The sequence below is a fragment of the Panulirus ornatus genome, chromosome 23 (genome assembly GCF_036320965.1).
Source record: "Panulirus ornatus isolate Po-2019 chromosome 23, ASM3632096v1, whole genome shotgun sequence".
Classification (NCBI taxonomy): domain Eukaryota; kingdom Metazoa; phylum Arthropoda; class Malacostraca; order Decapoda; family Palinuridae; genus Panulirus; species Panulirus ornatus.
In genome coordinates, this window is record NC_092246.1 from 1,614,838 (window position 1) to 1,637,500 (window position 22,663).

The window sequence follows — 22,663 nt, forward strand, 5'->3', positions numbered from 1 at the left end:
ACACACACACACACACACACACACACACACACACACACACACACACACACACACACACACACACACACACACACACACACACATATATACTGTTTAGCCCAAAATGTTCTCATGTGACCTCACATGACCTTGTTTCAGATATGTCTCTCCCTGTCTGAACATCTCACAAATCAAGAAGTTCAGCGACTAAAATTTTTGGAATCAGAAGCTAGGAATTAAAACAATGTAATCAGTTACTCACGTAGTCAAGAGCAGATGAAGCGAAGACAAACATCAAATTTCATGGAGCCAAACAGACCTCAGAACTCAAGGACGAAGAAATGTAATACAACTTTAGGGTTTAAGAAATACGAAGGTCTATCTCATCATAACCTTCTTATATGCTCTATTATTTCAATAGGGATTATCTTCTTTTTCTTTAGCATATCTCTGTGCCACAGGCCTGATGAAGGGTCCCTGTCTTGGCCTGGGTCTTTGACCACCAGTTTCCTACTAGCCTGTGTCTCCTGGCGTTGGAAAAGGAAGATATTAATTTTCTTAATAGTTAAGCCTGAGGACATGGCGCAACTAGTTTTCAGGTACCTCACACGTGGGGCAGGAGATGAAATAGAAAAAAAGAATGCGACCGCCATGTATGAGCGTGGACAGAAACTACTGTTCAGGGAGTCTGAAATTGATAGTTAGGGAGGAAGCAATAATATAGGAGGAAGATGAACGCCATCTATGAGGGTGCAGCGGGACAACATACATCACATTCGGTTTATGACCTTCAGGATGGGTCAACTGTGTCTGATGGTCCAGGTCCCAGACGGCCAGAAATTGCGATGCTGAGGACAACCTTAAGCTCCTTAAGTATGACCCTTGAGCACGAAGGGACGACCCTCGAGCACGAAGGGATGGCATGGCTTCGACCTGAACCTAAAGAGTCAGGTCATCATACCCAAGGGTTGTTATGTTGTGCTTAAATGTCACGCTGGTCGTATCATCGTATTGAAGGGTCGTATGGTCGTGTTGAAGGGTCGTATGGTCGTGTTGAAGGGTCGTACCGTTGTGTTCAAAGTGTTAACTTGACCTGCTGTAAATGTGTCTTAAGTTTAATAGATCAGTGTGACCCACGTGTGACCAACCATGACCTTACGTGAAGGAATCCGTGGAAATCCTAACACAGGCCTGGATGGAACCCACCGATTATCAGATATGTGAGTTTATACATGTAACTTCCTATAGGTAAGTAATTATCAAATATATAACTTCATACTGGTAAATAAAACTGTCACATATCTAATATCCCACAAGTAAATGCGTAAACGTATTAAGGGGAAGAAGGAATTAACATTGATTGGATTATATCCCGAGTTTCTTGTTCTCTGGAATGAGATGGTGAATTCGTGAAGGATTGGAAGGACGAGTTGGGGAGTGAGTGGATGTGTTGTGTAGTGGATAATAACTGGATTAGTTGGCTGACTGGGAAGTGACTAGGCTTGTGGATTGAGTAGCAAGTGGATAAACTGTAGGAGCTGAAAGTAATCGTTGATTACTCGAAGTGCTGGAGGGCTTGTGGACTTCGGGGTGAAATAGATATTTTGTGGACGATGGAATGAATTTGCTTATGTCCTTGTTTTAGGATAGAATAACATGCGAGGATCTGGGACATATCTATCATTCGAGGATGTGGCTATACAAATTTTTATTTGAAGAAGACAGGTTACATTAGACAAGTTATACTGAAATTAGAAGAAGGAGGGGGTGAAGATAAAAAGAAAAAAACAGAAATATCAAAAGCTGTAGAATATTTCTGTATATGAACTGATCAGGGAATAGGAATCGAAATGATTCAAGATAAATATCAAAGACATGATAACAAGCAACAATAAACAAACATATACCAGTAAGGTGTCACATTCTTCCATGAAACCAACTCGACCTAAGACCGAACCGCTTCGTCTGTGGTACGAAGCAACACGAGACTTTTTCGAACTTTTGGTCGACCGTCGCTCACGAAGAACTTGTTCAGAGGAAAACTTAAGATGACTTCCTCTCCTGCAGACGGCCCAGAAGAAGGAGGAGGAGGAGGAGGAGGAGGAGGAGGAGGTGGCAGATGGTGTGAGCACTGACGAGGTGGGTGAGTCAGGAGGCTGAGGCGCCGCCGACGGTGTTGTCCGGACAGAAGCTGCTTCATGCTAGACGGTGGTGGAGGGCAGACGCAGGTCAGGCGTCATGAAGCAGAAGCAGGAGTAGGGTAAGTTGGGCTCCTCTGGGGCGAGATGGTCCTCCGCGACGCTCAGCACCTTATGATCCGCTGACGATGATACAGCCTTGTCGAAGGTGTGACTCCTCACTCCCTTCATTACCATCTGCAGGCGGAGTCCCCGACACACACACACACACACACACACACACACACACATATATATATATATATATATATATATATATATATATATATATATATATATATATATATATATATATATATATATATATATGTGTGTGTGTGTGTGTGTGTGTGGGCTAGGTATGTTGCGCAGGTATGTGGCACTGGTACAATGTGTGCGTGTGGGAGCGAGAAGTACCAGCATACCACAAGGGGATCATGATGTTCCATATTCAACAAAGTTTTTGCCGGGGATTCGACCCTGGCAAACCTGACAGGAACCTCTGCTGTTCCTACCTTTTGTCTTTTTTCCATCATTCGCCTCACTCGGCAGCACAACACGTTCCCACACACCATGGTGGCTTCCTGGAGCCGTGAACCCTGCTGACATTACTGGCTGCTCTGATTCCCTGGTTTTTTGTTTACAGAAGGCAATGATGCACAGTCTGAGGAGGGCGGGCTATAGGCAGGGGTTGGGAGATGGTGCGACGGGACAAAAACTGTGTTACTCTCCACTCGCAGGTGCGTCCGAGGGTGAGGTGTGGTGAGATGAGGTTCAATGAGGCTAGGGTGAGGCTGGGTGAGGTTGAGTGATGCTGGGGTGAGGTTAAGGTGAGGCTGTGCAGATCAAAGCGAGTTAGGCCCAGGCTGGGGAAGATGGATGAAATTGTGATGCTGGTGTGAGGCTGAGTGAGGCCGGGTGAGGCGGGGTGAGGGAGGGTGAGTGAGGCTGGGTGAGGCTGGATGAGGCGGGGTGAGTGAGGCTGGGTCAGGCTGGATGAGTGAGGCTGGGTGAGGCAGGGTGAGGCTGGATGAGTGAGGCAGGGTGAGGCTGTGTGAGGCAGGGTGAGGCAGGGTGAGGCAGGGTGAGGCAAGGCGGGGTGTGGGAGCTGGATCGTGGCAGCTGTTACACGATGGAGATCACGACGGAGACGCTTGGTGCTGCACACGCAAAAACTGGCCCAGGGCTTCCACGGTGGTGATGGTGGTGGTGGTGATGGTGGTAATGGTGTTGGTAATGGTAGTGATGGTGGTGATGGTGTTGGTGATGACTATGGATGTAGATGACAACGTTCGTGGTGACGGAGGCGTCTGCTGGGGATGGTACCAATGACAGTAACAATGTTGATGGTGAATGATGAAGCCTTTGATGACGGTGATGGTGTGGTGATGACAGTGACGGGATGGTGATGATTGTGTTGGGATGGCGATGACTCTGGTAGGATGGTGATGTATGTGATGGTATGGTATTGTCGGTGTTAGGATAGTGATGGTAGTGATGGGATAGTGATGGGATAGTGATGGTAGTGATGGGATAGTGATGGGATAGTGATGGTAGTGATGGGATAGTGATGGGATAGTGATGGTAGTGATGGGATAGTGATGGGATAGTGATGGTAGGTATGGGATAGTGATGGGATAGTGATGGTAGTGATGGGATAGTGATGGGATAGTGATGGTAGTGATGGGATAGTGATGGCTGTGAAGGGATGGTGATGATAGTGTTGGTCATGACTGGGATTCGCGTCATGTGAATCTTCCTGGATCTTCCGACCATTTCTTCGTGTGAGCACCATCTTGGATCAGAGAGAGAGAGAGAGAGAGAGAGAGAGAGAGAGAGAGAGAGAGAGAGAGAGAGAGAGAGAGAGAGAGAGAGAGAGAGAGAGAGAGAGAGAGAGAGAGAGAGAGAGAGAGAGGCAATGGCGGGCTCGTCAGAGGAAGAGCTCACCAAATAATTATAATGGTAATAGGGAAATGATATAGAGGACATCCGGAGGGTTGGCCCTGGTGATCGTAAGGGGCATCTCTCTCTCTCTCTCTCTCTCTCTCTCTCTCTCTCTCTCTCTCTCTCTCTCTCTCTCTCTCTCTCTCTCTCTCTCTCTCTCTCCATTAATCCACCGCCTCACGTTCGACACAGAGCCAGACAGATGACCAAATGTCATAACGAAGATGATATAAACTTGAGTGTTCTTGAGGAGCAAACAGACACACAAACCAAGATACTGAACTTAGAAGATACAACTGCACGACTCATTATACTGTGGTGGTGTGCGAGATGCCACAACACATGTACGAGTGTGAGAAGGTACGGTACAGAGACTATGGGTTTGGAAGAGGGAGGACTAACGGCTAAGATAAAGCTAAGAGTCTGAGGAGAGGGGAAGACACGAAGCTGAAATAAAGTGCTGAGGGGATACCAAGGTAATGGTTGAGATAAGGGAAGGCGATGCTGAGGTGGAACAGGTCTGAGAAGGCCAGACAATGGCTGAATGCAGGCGAGAGAGAGAGAGAGAGAGAGAGAGAGAGAGAGAGAGAGAGAGAGAGAGAGAGAGAGAGAGAGAGAGAGAGAGAGAGGACTACAATACGGTTTGAGGTTGAATGAAGCGGGTTGGTCATCCAGAAAAGCCACAACAGAAGCCATCTTATGTATCAATAACTCTTCTCATGGGCAGATATTGCCAGCGAAAATACACGAAAAAGAAAAAAAAAGGCAAAGTAATTAGAAGGTCTATCATGGGATGGAGTTAGAAGCTAAGACACATTAAGGCATATGGATGGGAACTAGACAGCCACCAAGACAATTGATGTGACGGTCGTCAGTGAGTCCCGCCACAGCCAGCAGCCAGGGCTGACTGTCCCCCTCCCTCCCTCCCTCCCTCCCTCGTCCTCCACTAGAGTCTGGTAAACAAGACTAACCCTCCAGCCCACCTCCAGCATTCGCAACACCCTTCAGTGATACCTCGACCTGACCTACAAGCAGACGAACGCTGGCAGAAGTGTGTTCTAGAGTCGACCATCAACGTTTCCAGCGATCAGATGAAAGCCACACACACACACAAACACACACACACACACACACACACACACACACACATGGTCCTGCCCGCCACCCAGGTCTTGCCTGCGTGTACAAGGACACGTAATTCTAGTGGCAAGGATGGCGTATGGAACATATGTCGTATGTTACATATTCAGAAAAACTCCTGTACATATTGCAGAGGAATACAGTGACGTCCACAAGTTTCTGCACATGAATCATAGAGACGTAGTATTTGCATATCATTAACGTGGATATTTCAAAGCAGAAATATACACCAATTCTTCTTTATACCTGTGTTTTAGATTTTGGCTATCAAAGTTGATTTAGAGTTCACATTAAGCGTAGCCATGTACAGAGCATCTGTTTCATTTGATGCAAGAGATTGTCTTCCTCCTTCTACAACAACAAATCTAACAACAATAACAAGAAGAACAGCGACACTAATCATGTTAATTTTCCGAACTTTTGTAGGTAAAGTAGTTACTTAAGAGAGAAAGTATCATATTTTGTCGTCTCTTTAATCTTTACTTTGATCTCTCTCTCTCTCTCTCTCTCTCTCTCTCTCTCTCTCTCTCTCTCTCTCTCTCTCTCTCTCTCTCATCCGCTATTTTCCTTACGTTATGTTCAAATGGTGAAAATTGAAGCTTTTCATATAAAGAAGAGCGAAGACCAGGCATCTGGATGCAAGAGAAGGTGTTGTACCTTGTATCTACGGAGGTGACGCTTCAAGTGGAGGAGGAAGGTGGTGGAGGATGGATGTTTGAGTTCGAGGATATGAATGTACAAGGTCGAGGATCAGAGGCTATGGTGGGTGGAGTAAAATGTGCTACTTGAAGAGGGGGTGATGAACTTCTACTACGTGGAGGAAGATAAGGTGTTGTGCTACTTGAAGGAGGAAGAGGACGAGGATGAGGAGGATGAGGGGGAGGAGGACGAGGATGAGGAAGACGGACTACGGTGCAGGAGGAGGAGGGGAAGGAGGAGGAGGAGGAGGAGGAGGACCACCCTGCAGGTAATCACTGGTGGTCACTCTCGCCTGGGGGCCCCTCCAGTCCTGACTGGCCTCACAGCGTTACCAATCATTCCTCGCCACACTGCTCTTTATCCTTCCAAACCACAAACGCAAGACTATATCTTAACCTTCCGTCTGTCTGGAACTGTTCTTGGTAAAGGTCTTCAGCCACAAAATCGTATCAAGATAATGATAAACTTTTTTTATCTCCAGATTTTTTGGAATCGATAAAGAATGAGATGCTGGCGATTTGACCCTTGAAGTCCTGCTGACGTCCAGGAACACAAAAAAGGGTTCTTCATGAAATCGATTTATGGAAGAGTTTACGCCCTTCAGGGATCTGTCAGGCTTCCGGGTAGTTTAAGGCCTGATAGCCGTCAATTATCACTTTTAACCACTGTTCTGAATAGTTGAGATCAAACAATACATTATGAAATATTGACTGCACACGGGTCAGGTCTGGTCAAGGTGGCGAAGTGACAAATACAGAGGTGCACCCTGGGCCAAGGTGTTCATCCTCATGGCTGAAGTACCGTCAGTCTTCTGGTCAATGATGAGGCTGGAAGAGACAGCAAAATGTACTGTTTCTGATGAGCTTCGTGATGGATTGCCGTCCGTTTAGGTTCCAAGTCTTTGTTCTGGATTCCAGTGACGAGATCTTTCTTTCTCATCCAACTTTTTTTCAGCTTCTTCAGGACTGAATGTTTCCAGACTGCTTGTGTTCGTTTAAGGTTTTTGATCTAATTTTTTTTTGACATCTCAAAGCTTAATTCGCTGAGTTTTAGTTTTAGTACAAGTTCATATTCTCAGCGTTTCAGTCATTTGATAGTTGTTCAAGTTTTTATTTCATTGAATATTTCTTCTTTACATATATATATATATATATATATATATATATATATATATATATATATTTATATATATATATATATATATATATATATATATATATATATATATATATATAATTTTTGATTATCTTGTGTTATTCCCTCCATGTTTCCAGACTTTTGGAACGGGATATCTAAAGTTACTTGAACTGTTAACTTTCCCAGTGTTGGAAGCATTTAGCTAATGAGTGACAGTGACTTTCAAAAAGTCTTAAGTTTTGTAGCACATTTACTTCCGTCATATTTTCAGCCTTTGTGAGCCTTCAAGAAATTACATGCAACTTCCTCTGGCAGGTGAGACCAGTCCAGGTATATCCGGATTCATAGAGGGGACGGGCTAGGATGTCTGCCTTTGTCGTTGAATCGAGTGTTGGACTAAAACATATCACGATTTCTAACAAATTCAGTTGTAGTGAAGTTAATTTGATGCTTTAACCACGCGGGTTATTAACTACGATGTTTGCTGTGGTTGTGTAATTGGTCTGTCCGTTGTCGCGAGTGATATGTCTGTGTGTCTGGGTGTGGCTAAGTGCTGTGTTTAGCTGTGTCCACCAGTAAGACATTGTCTCCCTATCTCTCTGTTTCTCTCTATATCTCTCTCTCACTACTTCTCATTCTTTCCCTCGTATCCAACCTTTATGACTTATATATATATTCCTATGAGTCCACGGGGAAATGAAACACCATAAGTTCTCAAGTGCACTTTCGTGTAATAATCACATCATCAAGGGAGATACAAGAAAGAGATATAGAACGCCTTTGGTAAACAAGTCCTAGTTACGTCTCTTCGTTGTATATTAACTGACTGTTATATTTTTTCTCTTGTATCTCCCCGGATGATGCTTAGAAAACTACGTACCGTTTTAGTAATAGTTTGGTGGATCACAAACTATGATGACAACATGACACACGGTCTAATAAAACAGAAGCTAAACTGAAGACATTTCCCAGCATGTTCCTGGAATACTACCGTGAAAACTCATCTTCCAGTACAGTCAGATGTGATCAATCATCCTGTATCTAGCCCCAAATGGCATTAAGACACACCCTAATGACCTAAAGATAAAAGTTTCTACCAAAATCAAGATACAATAACCCTAAGGAACGACAACCAATAAAGAATTACCCTAGTAAAAAATTTCACGAGACTAGTGGTTCTAATACGATTGAATTACTGTTACACTGCTCTTAACGATGTTTAATGAGCTGCTGTCCGAACCTGCGTCTCATCTACTGGGATAAAAACTGACCAGGTGACTCACGCGTATCGTGGACCAGGGACGGGATGGGGAAAAAAAAGGTGTTGTCATTTGTGTATGTCAGCGGTCGGAATTCATACCTCCAGACGTGACTTGGGTGACGAAAATGAGACCAGCATCAGACGCCTCTCTTGACCAATTGGCTGAGGAAATGTGGCACAGAAATGTTCGATCTTGTTTAGGGAAGTGATGAATGGTTCTGTGTCTACCTGGCTGTGAAGCGTGTCACCTGTGTGAGGAAAGCGATTTATGGAGAGATAGATTACTGAATATATATATATATATATATATATATATATATATATATATATATATATATATATATATATATATATATATATATATATATATATATATATATATATATGCAGAGAGAAAAGAGAACAAAACGAACATCCTCAGATATATTTCATTTGACCCACTGCAGACATGATGGCTGCTCTTCTGGTTAGCAGTGACCGTGATAGCCATTAAAGCGACTGTAATTACCCTCACTTGAGCTCATTTTTACCACCAGGACCGCCACCAACCTGGCCATAATCCAACCACTCATCATCCTCCTTTAAATGATGACTTTCCCTGGCCTACCTGACCACTGGAACGACCCATCACCCACCAAGCCAAACGCCTTTCTTCCGCTAAGTTCATGTCTGTTATATCTGACTTATAGCAACTTGGATATTTACGTATGTTAAGGATAACAGAAGTTCTTTCTTCCAAGTGGGAATAGCGTAAGCGATAACCAGTGGTCAGGTGGGTGCTTCAGCAGGGTCGGGTAAGTGATTCTGACTGAGCGACTTATGATAATAAAGACTCGTGTTCAACCATAACATAGACCCTTCTGTCTTCACCCCAGACACGTCTGTTCGCGCCAGGTGTTTATAGGCGTTTGTCACACAGGCCGCCCCGCGCCCCACAGCTCGGCCCAGCAGCCTTCCACAGGCACTGGCTATGGAGAGGACCAGGATCAGCAGCCTTCCACGAGAAGAAGGATGTATGAGGTCATATGGTTAAAAGAAGAGGACTTATGACCAGATGGAGGGGTTGTATGAACAGGAGGAGGGGCTGTATGAACAGGAGGAGGGGCTGTATGAACAGGAGGAGGGGCTGTATGAACAGGAGGAGGGGTTTGTGTTGACGGAACAACACAGATTTTCCTCAGGAGGGGAGATGCTTCCTGCCTCCTGCAGGAGGGATACTCCCTCAGCAGGTACGCACGTCAGCGTCCAGGAGGCTTCACACACCAGGCGCCAACACAGGAGCTAAACATCAACCTGTCATTAGGGAAGGTGCTCACTGTACGAGCAGCAGACTTACTCACATGTGCTCTACACAGAGGTGCTCCCTTGTGCCTCTGAGAGCAGCGCTCATATGTGTCTCAACGTAACAATGTTCCACTAACAGCTGTGCTCCGTGTGTTCCTGAGGAAGGTAGTCATAGCTTTCGCAACACATGTGTTCTTTGTACGACTAATACATGTGTCTCCTGTGCACACACACACACACACACACACACACACACACACACACACAAAGAACAATACTAAAGGGAAGAAATACCTTACATTAAGACAGTATGGTATGTAATTAGCAGGAAATTAACAAGGTGAACATTGACTTGGTTCATGTGTGCTGCCTGCATGATCATGAGGAGTCAGGGGTGTGTGGTGAGGAGGTGGTGGTGAGGCGGTCGCTCTCGCTCTGCCTGCAGTCGCCTCAGGTCGTCAAGATGAGAAGCAACTGTGGACGAGTGACAACCTTGGTCGCCGAGTCTGCCTCTCGTGGTGGTGAGGCATCGCCTCGTGATCACGTGGCAGAGAGAGAGAGAGAGAGAGAGAGAGAGAGAGAGAGAGAGATGGTACTACTGCCACATCTGGCCCACACGGAACTGATAGATGACCCACAAGAAAGTGATCACCTCACGGTAACATACCACAAATGACACACAAAACATAATAACAATTCACTTCATCTTCCGGTATTCGAACCCTAAACCAGTTCAGCCTCGCCTCTCGCCCACTCGACCAGTAAATTTTCCTACCATGAAACACAAAGAAACAGTCCAAGTGTGAGTCTTTTTTGCCATTATCGTTGTACACACACAGACACACACACACACACACACACACACACACACACACACACATATATATATATATATATATATATATATATATATATATATATATATATATATATATATATATATATATATGACAGACAAGTCTGCACAAAGGAAAAGGAGCTCGGGAGGCGAGCGCGACCGAAGCGATGATCAGTGAAGCCAGTGTGAATTCATCCAACCACAACTGAATTCATATTTCTGAAACAGACAATCGCTGGTCTGAATAGGAAGCCCAGGTCTCGAATTTCAAGTTTTGATATTAACTAACTACGGCTGCGGCGATGGTTTGTGAATGCAATCGCAATATGAATGGAAAATTACGAATTAGTCTCGCTGCAGGACGAACCTAAAATTATCTAAATTAATTTGATATGGTCTCTGCTGGATACCTGTAAGGGGGGGGGGGAGTGTTCTGCAGCTTGAGAGAGAGAGAGAGAGAGAGAGAGAGAGAGAGAGAGAGAGAGAGAGAGAGAGAGAGAGAGAGAGAGAGAGAGAGAGAGAGAGAGAGAGAGACCCTGTACAGTTAGGAATACATTTTCTTCGTACTTCTCTTTATCCTTCTGTACTCGTCTCCGTCAAAACAGATCCTCGTACATTATCTCATTATATTTTCTCCTTCAAGATTATCATCCAGATAATCCCGAGGTACAGCAAATACATTACACATACTCCCCGGCTTCCACCACCCTCATAAAACCTTTGATACATGCAACAATTATCCATAAATGGTTTTTATTGCCTCCTGCGTTTCACACACGTACTTTTGGGTGCAGTGTGTCTGTATGTCTGTGTGTGAGTTCGTCTATGTATAACGCTCTTTGCCGGTCTGTGGCCCAGCAGTCGTCCTTTTTTAACTACATTCGTCTGCTTGTGACTGACTTCTGTACCCATGTCCCTTCGTCTATGGCTGTCTTCGTTCGCCTGTGGCTGTATGGAGACGAAGTCAGGAGATGAAACCAGATGAAACCAGATGAGGCCAAGAGATGAGGCCAGGAGATGAGGCCAGGAGATACGGCCAGGAGATAAGGCCAGGAGATATCATGAAGAAAGTAGACTGATACAACATGATGGCATGTAAGAGATGAGAACGGATGTTCTCGTTATCAGATAAGGTTTGCTGGGATTCTGATATAGCAAAGTGACGAAACAATAACAAAAAAAGATGTTCATATTACGAACCAATTTGAGTTCTATTTGCAGTATCTTATCTTTGTTATGACGTCAATAATTTGTTCTTCTTTTCTGGTGGTTGTAACCGATCTATTCTTGATACACTTCGGTGAAATAGTAATTCAAAGTATTCAAATTAGATTGGATGCAGTGGTCCATGGCATTCAGAATGTAGATTCCAGTGTCGGCATGAGATCCCAGATGATGGTAAAATGGGTTCTTATCTCTCAGTGGGGATCTGTGAGAAGACCCAGAGGAGTCTTAATGTTGTGTCTTCGTCTCGTTAGATAGCTTCAAAAGGTAGTAACAGCTGCCGACAGCCAACCAGTTTGAGTTCTCTACTGGCCACACACGCCTCCCTGCAACTTTTTGCTGTGCTCCCTGTACTGTGTGTGTGTGTGTGTGTGTGTGTGTGTGTGTGTGTGTGTGTGTGTGTGTGTGTGTGTTTTCAGCTTCTTGCTTCGACACCTGGACGAAGCGGCTCGAGCCTGCTCGAACAAACCTTCATCTATTTACTGTCAGGACAGAATGAGAACGTCGCAGGCAACACAGGCCATCAGTTCAGCAACGTAAGAATCACCAGAGACATTGTCTGCGTCTGAGGCGAAGGAATAAAACAAAAAGTCCCACGTAACTGATTTCTTATTTCCAGGTGTTGTAGAGAATGCTCTCCTGCTTTGTTAGAAAATGATACATATCTCTGACCACAAATGTAGCATATTGTATCCTTGGAGATATCTATGATTATTATCCTCATTGTATATAAAAACAACAGTATCGTCTGCAGCTGCTGCTGTCTGCATATGGTGGTGTAATGTGCTTCGTCTCTTGCATCAGCTTCGCTATATGGTTTTACCGACGCAACGGCAACACATAAGGACTGAGAGGGTCTGGATGATGATAGCGTAGAGTAGCTAAGATATCTGGAGCAATACGAATCATATAAGAAACACAAAGGTGGGCTGTATTAAATGTTGTTATTGTAAACTTTCAATTCGTAAGTGAGAAGGATCGTTACCTTCATTTCATTCTGTTCTGGAAACCGCCCCTCCTCCATCCTCCTGGGGCCTATCCAGTCTTCCAGTTCTACTTTCTTAAGAGTTTCCAGATGTCATGTTTACATATCATTTTAGGTCTGCCTGCTCAAGATAAGGCTTAAAGGACAGAAACATAAGTAGAAAGAACTTCTGAGGCAGAAATCCTTTAGCTGTGTAGGACAAGAACCTTTTGGAAAGAATAGTTGAAATTAAAACTCATGAAATCAAGAAATTGTGTTAGAATATGGTAAGAAATGTAGTCATATGGAAATGGGTCTCAGAGGGTGATTATACATGAAAATATAGATCAAATATTGAAATGTATTACGGTTGAGCACTTTGAAAGCAAGGAAAGGAAGTTTAGAAAATATCATTACAAAGAACGGGGCTGAGGATTGAAAATAATCGAAAATAGATATGAAAGAAAGATATGATATGAAGCTAAGAAGGTACATAGAGCAGGATAGCCGTTCTAAACCCAGACTACTTAGGAAAAATGTTGTCCTTAAGGCTTTAAGTTCGTCTTAGATAGTTGTTTCTTTACATTACAATAGCATGACACACACAGTATGGATCTAGTAAAGCTGGAAACATTTACTCCTGACAGACTCACTCCACACAAGTGAAAGTGATGGATTTCATCTGGAATCATAAAAGGAACATTTATGATGTTATCCACGGTCACCAGTTTTGCTATCCAACTTCCACACGATAGACAGCTGGAGTATAGCTGGAACTTGTATAACAGTGTGGTAATATGTTGACCCCAGGCTTGTAACAGACTAGCTGTTGTGAAATGCTCGTGACATACCATACTGACTTATCTCAATAAAAAGAAACAAAAAACGAACAAACTCCTCACTTCATTTACATTCAGGATTACTTTCAGTCAAACATCTCGTGATTTAAGATGAATATTTGGCACATTTTTCAAATCTTATCAGAAAGTTGTGCGCTGAATACCCTGTCTCAGTCTCTACATTCTGAACGAATAACTTAGAGGAAGGAATTCGTTACGGTAACTCTACATTAGAGTAAATATATATATATATATATATATATATATATATATATATATATATATATATATATATATATATATATATATTCGCCATTTCTCGCGTTAGCGAAGTAGCGTTAAGAACAGAGGACTGAGTCTTAGAGGGAATATCCTCACTTGGCCCCCTTCTCTGTTCCTTCTTTTCGAAAAAGTAAAACGGGAGGGGAGGATTCCTTTGAGAACAGTTAAGATCTCATTATTTTGATCATGATCAATACAATGATCATGATAATCATCATAATCATCATCTCATTTCATTCGTTTGGTGACGATGATCGTTAAGACACGGGCGAGGAAACGTTTCGGATGTAAGAAGCGAAAATCATCACTCGGGTTCATGACATGAGTGATGACGTCACTCATAAGTAAATTATCAAAAGGAAAAGACAAACACATGTGGGATGAACGCTCGCCTGCTGCAGTGGATAGTATGACATGCAATATGGAAGGATCTGCTAAATTAAAGAATACTTGCGTTCGAACTATAATTACGTCTTAATTATGATTACGTTCTAACTATGATTACGTTCTAACTATGATTACGTTCTAACTATGATTACGTTCTAAGTATAATTTGATGCATTTCTTTAACGAACTAGAACCCGAAAAAGGAGAATGACTTGCTTACGTAGAGAAAACGCAGCGATGACAATCTCTGATTATCATTTCTTTATGACGGAGGTTCCGGTTATGGTCAGGAGGAGAGAGAGAGAGAGAGAGAGAGAGAGAGAGAGAGAGAGAGAGAGAGAGAGAGAGAGAGAGAGAGAGAGAGAGAGAGAGAGAGTCAATTCACTATGGTATATGCTTAAGTTTTCTGAAACAATTATCAGGCCATAACAACGGCCATAAATCCTGTTGGGAAAGTTTTACAGCAGTGTGACGATTATGTAAACAAAAGGCCGCAGCCTGTACCATAAAAGCCTGGTAGCAGGTACATGAAGCCTGGTAGCAGGTACATGAAGCCTGGTAGCAGGTACATGAAGCCTGGTAGCAGGTACATGAAGCCTGGTAGCAGGTACATGAAGCCTGGTAGCAGGTACAGGATTATAAAGCAACACAAGGACAAGGCGGCTCATGATGTGCGTATGAACTCTCCTCTAACAACCGGAGACACAACACACAACAGAAGACAAGCACGTACGAAGGAGTGATTATGGTCGACCAGGAAACAACAGAAGGAACATTAAGATACGTCATGATGACGTCATTTATAACAACATCCAACAGTAAGCAACACGACCTGCGAGACCTACAACAGGACACCACAACAGACAGCTGACTCACGAGAACCCAGAGGCTTGCCACAACAGCGGTTGTAGAGAACAACCGTCGGGTAACCACGGGAGATGATAAGAACAGCCGCAAGAGACAACAACAACAACACCACAACCACAACCAACAAGAGAAGAACAACCATGTGAGACAGAAATGGCTGACGCCAGTAACTGTAAAATCTTAAGCTTCTCTCTCTCTCTCTCTCTCTCTCTCTCTCTCTCTCTCTCTCTCTCTCTCTCTCTCTCTCTCTCTCTCTCTCTCTCTCTCTCTCTCTCTCTCTCTCTCTTTCCCTCGTTAAACGCACCAGTGAAATCTTGTCAGCATGTTTGTAAACACGAGGCAGAAGGCCGGGTATAGCAAGCCATCCATGATGCTCAGAACCTACACCAAAATCTAATATTCCATAAGTTTAGTTTTAAGGTTTTGAAATCGACCAAGTTAAACCAACGTTCATGGAAAGTAGCTTCAGTTAAACCAATGCTCATAAAAACTAGTGTTAGTTAAACCAATGTTCACGCAAAATGATACTAGTTAAAAATAATTAATTAGAGACATTTGAGATAGATATGGTATGAACTTAAACATTACTTAATCCTGTTTCAATTAAGATGATGTGAAGGTACACAAAACACTTTATGATAATGATGATGATGATTTTGAACACGTATTTTATGGAAAGGTTTGAGGATTAGGCAGGATTGGGCGTAGAGCGACGAGATTGGTGATGTTAGTGATTAGGAACTCTCACACAAGGAGAAAGCAATGGTAATGATTGTGAGGGAGACAGGGATGCTGTTGGTGGCGGTGGTGATGGTGGTGGTGGTGGCGGAGATGATCGTAACTGGAGGTGTTGGCAATGATGTTGGAGGCGATCGACGCCGCAGGCGTTGGTGATGATGATGGAGGAGATGATCACCCTTGGAGGTGTTGGCGATGATGGAGAAGCATCGAGTCATGCTCCAACCATGTACGGCTTGCTGGCTCTGTTGGGGATGCTGCTTCGTCAACAGATGATGAGCGGGAGGAATATATCCATATAACCAGAGTATACTAATATAAGACATAGAGTATACTAATATAAGACATACTAGAGTCCTTCCTGAGTGATATTCAGAGATACAGAGACCAGCGTTATGGTCGTCTGCTGATGAAAACCTCCAGCACAGAGACACTGGGGAAAACATGAATCATTTTTTGGTATGTGGTAACTCGACCCACCAGGCAGGGGGGGGGGGGGCGTGGGGGGGTTGATGGCTGGGACTGTTGGGGGAGACGGTTTGGGGGGAGGGGGGGAGTTGATATTCAATAAGCATGGGCGGGAAGGAGCGATGGGTGGGGAGACATGGCCGAGAGATGGTAGCGTGGGGGTTGAGAGAGAGAGAGAGAGAGAGAGAGAGAGAGAGAGAGAGAGAGAGAGAGAGAGAGAGAGAGAGAGAGAGAGAGAGAGAGAGAGAGAGAGAGAATCCTACATAGATGGAGGTGTGGGATGATGGTGTTAGTGGTGGTGAGAAGTAGGATGGAGGAGGGAAGAAAGACGGATGTAGGAGGAGGGTTATCGAGATGGCTGAGGTGTGTTCCTCCAGCATCCACGTCTTGTGTTGACCGCAAAACTTAGCCACCCCCACCCCCCACACCCTCCACCCCACCCCCACACCTCCACCCCCACCCCCTCACACACCCCACACCCAACACCCAGTTGAAGAACTTTAAGTTTTCTATCAGTGAGGAACCATTCTCGTGTCTCCTGAGCCAAGTAGCACGGAACACGGAGCACAAGCGAGGAACTGCAGCATCATCGGTTGGAGTAAGGAGCAACGGAACTCGGGGAAGCATCTCTCGCGTCGTGAGGAACACATGGGAACACGTAGCGGTGTTTTGCAATATGTTCCGTTGCCCTCCCTCCCTCCCTGCCTTCCTGCCTCCCTCCCTCCCTCCCTCTCTCTCGCCCTGCCAACAGCTGGCCCTGGCCCGTCATGATGAACGCACAGTGAAATATTGGATTCTTCTGCGTCCTTTGTCAATATGGGTGGGCGAGGCGTTGCTGGGCATGCCGGCCACTGCGGGCACGAGACAATATCCATCGCTATCCTCCACACATCCGGGGGTTCCTGGCTCGATGGTCTTGAGACTGGGGATGGGATCTGGGGGAGAGGGGGAGAGGGGGAGGAGAGTCCCTGTGGGGGCCAAGGAGTCGTGTGACTCGGTGGTGGTAGAGGGGCAGGTGGTGGCAAGGAGGGGGCACAGACGGGGAGAGGGAGGTACTGTGGTACTGTGGTTGATTGGAGGATGGTGAGGAACTTGGTAGGTGAGGGAGTGGGTCGGTTATGTGGTAAGTTGTTGAAGAGGTTTAGTTGTCTGGTTGGATGGAGGAATGATATGTTGATGTGGTGGTGGTGGTGGTGATGATGTGTGGTAGTCTGGTGAGTTGGTTAGAAGTTTGGTGATGTGGTAGCTTGGTAAAGTGGTAGTCTGGTATGATGGTTGGTTGATAAGAGGTTAGGTTAGAGAGGAGATTGGCCTATTAGGTGACCGGTGAAGTAGATTGGTGAGAATGATCATTAAAGAAAAGGTGAATTACATGGTTGAAGTAGTGGTTGGTGAGGTGTTTGTGTAGTGGTAGGTTTGTGGAACGGATTAGGTAGTAGGTTGACTGAGAAGTTGGTTGTTGAAGTTGTAGATTGAAGAGGCTTTACGCTGGTTGTGTAGATTGGGGAGATGGTCGACAAGTCAGATGGTCAGTAGGTGAAGTTGATTAGTAGAAGTGTTTGTTTGCAGAGCTGGTGGTTTGCTGTTGTTTTGCTCAGTGATAGATTATGAAATGTTAGTTTGGTAAGATGGTTTGCTGTAGTGGGGTGTCAGATGGAGAGCTGGTAGACTGGTGAGGATGTAGTTTGATGAGAAAACTGTATATTTTTCTGTTTAGTACCTGTCACGACACGGGTAGAAACATGCCTTAATCATGACTAGTTCGGACGAAAGAAAAAGAGAATGTAATGAAAAGAACAAAACCAATTTTGGCTCTTCATACGTTTGTAGACCTGACTTTAAGCTTGAGGTAGAAAGATTGTAGGAGAAGGAAAAGGATGTAGGAGGAGATAAGAGCTGTAGCAGGAGAGAATGGTTGCAGGAGGCGGGAAAGGTTGTAGGGAGAGAGAAAGACTGTAGGAGAGAATAGTTGTAGGGAGAGGGAAGACGAAAAAAGGAAGGAAATTCCACAGCTTCGTTGTTAGCGGAAAGCAGGAGACCTCATAACACTCAATCCTCGTATGGCTGGTCTTCACGCAAGATCTACGATATGCAGCAGCCAGGCGTGTGCCACAGGTCTTGGCGTTAGCAGCTGGGACACACACACGGACAGCTCACGAGACCAGTGGCAAAAATGATACTCGTAGCACAGGGAGAAGGCAGCAACACCACAGGGAACGGGAAGGAATGCTTGAAGGCAGGTGAAAGCTGGAGGAAGGAGGGAGGCTTATATTTCACTCTGGCTAAGGGAAAGGTGGAGGAAGATATGAAGGCAGTGCTCCAACCTGCTGTGAATTAATCCCAGGAAAATTTGGAAAAGGTGCCCACAGGAGAAATGATTATGGCACCTGTACAGTACAGTACGTACTCCCAGCTGTCGGACGGCAGATTTCAAGCGTTCATTATGTGAGTCTACCACGATACAGAAAAGATGGTTATGCCTGATATACTTATGGTACTGCGGGGCTGCACTGAAGTGTTTGGAAATTCAACGGTGGGAAACATGCGAGAATTTAAGCAAGTTACTCGGTATTGTAATGGTAGATTGCTGGTGGTATGGAGGCTGTTGGTGGCTGAAGTGGTACTAGGTTGATGTGGTGCTAGGTTGGCAACGTTCACTGTTGGTGAGGTGGTAGGTTGGTGAGGGGGCAGCACAGTGACGTGTTGTTCGGCTGGTTGGGTTTGTGCTCAAAGCCTATTAACTGCCAGGGTCATTAAGATCGTCATCGTCTGGCTACAACCACCAGTGGAATAATCTTAAGCACGTCCTTCAGGTGTTGAAATCATTCTAAAGCCATACACACTCTCACCATGTATGAGGCCTTCGGTAGTTTGGTGATTTAATGAGGTGATAATGAGGAACGTTGGTGGAATGGCAATCTGAAGATTGACCAGTTGGGGAATTGGTGACGAGGTGTCTGGTGAGTTAACTGCTTGGTGAAGAGTGTGGAGGGTGAGATGGTAGGCTGGTCGAGGTTTGGTCGGCTAAGATTTAGATGTTTCCAGATGGTAGTTATGTGTAGCTGTATGTTGGTGAGGTTGTTGGTTGAGGATGCGTTGCTTGGCGAGGTTGCTGGGTGGTGAGTAATGGCCAAGTGAGGAGGTACGGTGAAGTTTCACCTGAAGAGTTTAGTCAGTTAAGGGCGAACTTCCCTAGAATCATGTTCATGGAAATTGATGATGATGATGATGATGATGATGATGATGATGATGATGATGATGATGATGATGATGATGATGATGATGATGATGATGATGATGATGATGATGATGATGATGATGATGATGATGATGATGATGATGATGATGATGATGATGATGATGATGATGATGATGATGATGATGATGATGATGATGATGATGATGATGATGATGATGATGATGATGATGATGATGATGATGATGATGATGATGATGATGATGATGATGATGATGATGATGATGATGATGATGATGATGATGATGATGATGATGATGATGATGATGATGATGATGATGATGATGATGATGATGATGATGATGATGATGATGATGATGATGATGATGATGATGATGATGATGATGATGATGATGATGATGATGATGATGATGATGATGATGATGATGATGATGATGATGATGATGATGATGATGATGATGATGATGATGATGATGATGATGATGATGATGATGATGATGATGATGATGATGATGATGATGATGATGATGATGATGATGATGATGATGATGATGATGATGATGATGATGATGATGATGATGATGATGATGATGATGATGATGATGATGATGATGATGATGATGATGATGATGATGATGATGATGATGATGATGATGATGATGATGATGATGATGATGATGATGATGATGATGATGATGATGATGATGATGATGATGATGATGATGATGATGATGATGATGATGATGATGATGATGATGATGATGATGATGATGATGATGATGATGATGATGATGATGATGATGATGATGATGATGATGATGATGATGATGATGATGATGATGATGATGATGATGATGATGATGATGATGATGATGATGATGATGATGATGATGATGATGATGATGATGATGATGATGATGATGATGATGATGATGATGATGATGATGATGATGATGATGATGATGATGATGATGATGATGATGATGATGATGATGATGATGATGATGATGATGATGATGATGATGATGATGATGATGATGATGATGATGATGATGATGATGATGATGATGATGATGATGATGATGATGATGATGATGATGATGATGATGATGATGATGATGATGATGATGATGATGATGATGATGATGATGATGATGATGATGATGATGATGATGATGATGATGATGATGATGATGATGATGATGATGATGATGATGATGATGATGATGATGATGATGATGATGATGATGATGATGATGATGATGATGATGATGATGATGATGATGATGATGATGATGATGATGATGATGATGATGATGATGATGATGATGATGATGATGATGATGATGATGATGATGATGATGATGATGATGATGATGATGATGATGATGATGATGATGATGATGATGATGATGATGATGATGATGATGATGATGATGATGATGATGATGATGATGATGATGATGATGATGATGATGATGATGATGATGATGATGATGATGATGATGATGATGATGATGATGATGATGATGATGATGATGATGATGATGATGATGATGATGATGATGATGATGATGATGATGATGATGATGATGATGATGATGATGATGATGATGATGATGATGATGATGATGATGATGATGATGATGATGATGATGATGATGATGATGATGATGATGATGATGATGATGATGATGATGATGATGATGATGATGATGATGATGATGATGATGATGATGATGATGATGATGATGATGATGATGATGATGATGATGATGATGATGATGATGATGATGATGATGATGATGATGATGATGATGATGATGATGATGATGATGATGATGATGATGATGATGATGATGATGATGATGATGATGATGATGATGATGATGATGATGATGATGATGATGATGATGATGATGATGATGATGATGATGATGATGATGATGATGATGATGATGATGATGATGATGATGATGATGATGATGATGATGATGATGATGATGATGATGATGATGATGATGATGATGATGATGATGATGATGATGATGATGATGATGATGATGATGATGATGATGATGATGATGATGATGATGATGATGATGATGATGATGATGATGATGATGATGATGATGATGATGATGATGATGATGATGATGATGATGATGATGATGATGATGATGATGATGATGATGATGATGATGATGATGATGATGATGATGATGATGATGATGATGATGATGATGATGATGATGATGATGATGATGATGATGATGATGATGATGATGATGATGATGATGATGATGATGATGATGATGATGATGATGATGATGATGATGATGATGATGATGATGATGATGATGATGATGATGATGATGATGATGATGATGATGATGATGATGATGATGATGATGATGATGATGATGATGATGATGATGATGATGATGATGATGATGATGATGATGATGATGATGATGATGATGATGATGATGATGATGATGATGATGATGATGATGATGATGATGATGATGATGATGATGATGATGATGATGATGATGATGATGATGATGATGATGATGATGATGATGATGATGATGATGATGATGATGATGATGATGATGATGATGATGATGATGATGATGATGATGATGATGATGATGATGATGATGATGATGATGATGATGATGATGATGATGATGATGATGATGATGATGATGATGATGATGATGATGATGATGATGATGATGATGATGATGATGATGATGATGATGATGATGATGATGATGATGATGATGATGATGATGATGATGATGATGATGATGATGATGATGATGATGATGATGATGATGATGATGATGATGATGATGATGATGATGATGATGATGATGATGATGATGATGATGATGATGATGATGATGATGATGATGATGATGATGATGATGATGATGATGATGATGATGATGATGATGATGATGATGATGATGATGATGATGATGATGATGATGATGATGATGATGATGATGATGATGATGATGATGATGATGATGATGATGATGATGATGATGATGATGATGATGATGATGATGATGATGATGATGATGATGATGATGATGATGATGATGATGATGATGATGATGATGATGATGATGATGATGATGATGATGATGATGATGATGATGATGATGATGATGATGATGATGATGATGATGATGATGATG